Here is a 2,458-nt window from a genome sequence, read left to right as displayed (position 1 = left end):
GGTTTTGAGGCCCGTATCCTTAGGGGCTTGTTCAAGGTCAGACAGCCCGAAGGACCACACCTCAGTTTCCCCATCTATAGGATGGGAGCACTTATACCTCTTCGATGGGATTTTGGGAAGAATAAAATGAGTTGATGAACGTGAAGCCTTCAGAACAGTGCCTGGCAGGGAGAAGGCCTGACACTTACCCTTGAGGCTTTTTTGGGAGGATCTGGCTCATCCCCTGCAGACCCCGTTTGCTCCACGTGGTGTTCTGGAAAGGGTTAAATAAACATAGTCCCTGTTATTTTGAACATTAGGTATTATTAAGCATTTGTGTTTTAGGCATCAAGTAACTTTTAGGATAGTTTATGAAAATCCTTTAAGTTTACAGACAGGGTCAGGCTGGAGCAGGAAGTTGAACGTGGATGCAGACCTAGGCCTGTCCCACCTGAGGCCCCTATCCCCTTGTCCACCTTCTCCGGGGAAGATAGGGAAATGAGCTCCTTTGCTTAATATGCTGTTGGCAAGGCCAGGGCAGACTGCCCAGGGCCTGACTTTTTGTCCACTCCAGCTCTGGACTGAGTTCCTACACCGTCAGGCTTAAGCCCTATGCAGCTTTGTTTTCAGTGCCTGTGGTGGTGCCATCTGGCATACAGTAGGTACTTGAGAAGGGTCCGTGGGGGTAACTGCACTGTAGCTTTTTATGTAAGAGTCGCCTCACCCTTATTGACAGGATGGTTTTTTACTGTTCTGGCATGTGGCTTATAGTAGGTGCTCATTAAGTATTCGTGGAATTACTCAATGGGCATGTGTAGTGACTGCATGCCCGGACCATAGTCCCTTGATCCTGGACATCCTTTTTGAGGGATACACATCTTACTCATTTCCAGAAAGTAGCCTTGCCTAGCAGAGTCACACATATTTAAAGAACTGCAACGGTACGTATAACCCTAGAGCAGTGAGAAACAAAACTGTTCCCTAATTTGAAATAACTGCGTTAAACACGTTATCTTCATTGTGTAACTTTCCAAATCCTGTGGGAAACTTGTTAAACTAGTGTTTCTGGGCTTGCAGGGGAGGGTGACATGGGCAACTGGGATTCTTCTAAAGGCCTTGGACTTGGTGCCTTTTCTCTCCTTAATGGTGGGTGGGCCAATGGCTTCTGTTGGAGTTGACCCAACTAAAGTGCTTGACCTTGGGGAGGGAGGCTGCTGTCAGTTGATTACTTAATTTTATTTCTGCTATTCTGTAGGGCTGTTTGTTGACACAGCACAGGGGCTCAGGGGGACCATATAGTGAGGAATTGTCTGTGGGCCTCTGGTCCTGCTGGGCACTAGGCAGATGTGGACAACAACCTCTGGGCTGGTGGCAACAAGACACATTCACCCCCACCTTTACCGGTAAGATGCTCCCAAGGTGCCAAAGTCCATTCTGCCCTTGTTGGCATTTCTCACGGTGTGACTTCTTTGGTGGAAGTGACTGAGAGAGGTATGTGTGTGGCTGAGAGCCAGCCAAGCCTGCGGGCAGCCCCTCAGTGGTCAGAGGGTCTGTGGCCTCAGGCTCCCCACAGACTCTTCTGGTGGCCATTGAAGAAAGGCGAGCGGTGGGATCCTCAGCTGGGCCTGGGCACAGTGCTCCATTTTCCAGCTTGCTCTCAGGGGGCTGAGGGTGAGTGGGAATCTAAGCCTTTACCCAGAACTGTGCTGGAAAGAGTCCTGGAGAGCAGACTGAGCTCACCACACGGCTCTGGCATGAGCCATAGGGTCTAGTACCGATCAAGTCACTCTCCTGTCCCTCGGTTTCTCCAGTATACAAGTGTGATCATCATCATCACTGTCACTGTTTATTGAGGGCCTGCTCAGCACTTTTTGGGGGGCTCGACTTAATGCTCTGTGACATTGAATTCACCATCTTACAAGCCTTGGGGGAAAGGTACTGTTTCCATTTCTTAGGTCAGGAGGCCTGAGCACAGAGAGGTGAGGTAACTATCTAAGGTCACACAGCTCAGCAGCAGTGGAGCTGGAATTCAGGGCGTGGTCTGGCTAGCTTCAGGGCTGGTGTGTCACACTGCACTTGTCGCTCCAGGGGGCCACTGCGAGGAGCTAACAGATGTGAATGCCCGTTTAAAAGGAGAATTTGCTGTTCAGTAGGGATGTGTTATTTTTTCACACTGATCAGAGTGAGCATGTGCATGGCTGGGTGTAGGCTAACTGTCAGTGAGTAGCGGTGAGTGGAGTCACTCCTATTTGTCGCAAGGTCAGTAGCACTGGATGTCTATCAGAAGGGTCAGTTTTTCTGGGATGAGGTGTGAGGTATTCTTCCAGGACCTGGCTGGACAATATTCAACTAAACAATACCTCATTATGGTCAGGGAGGACTCTGGACCCTGGGGTTCAGGTAACCTCTCGGCAACCTGCATGACAACCATAATTATAAGAAATATATAAAATGAAAACCTGTGACAAAATACTGTCCG

The sequence above is a fragment of the Pteropus vampyrus genome, unplaced genomic scaffold, assembly GCF_000151845.1.
Source record: "Pteropus vampyrus isolate Shadow unplaced genomic scaffold, Pvam_2.0 Scaffold74, whole genome shotgun sequence".
Taxonomy (NCBI): Eukaryota; Metazoa; Chordata; class Mammalia; order Chiroptera; family Pteropodidae; genus Pteropus; species Pteropus vampyrus.
This window is presented reverse-complemented; position numbering follows the sequence as displayed.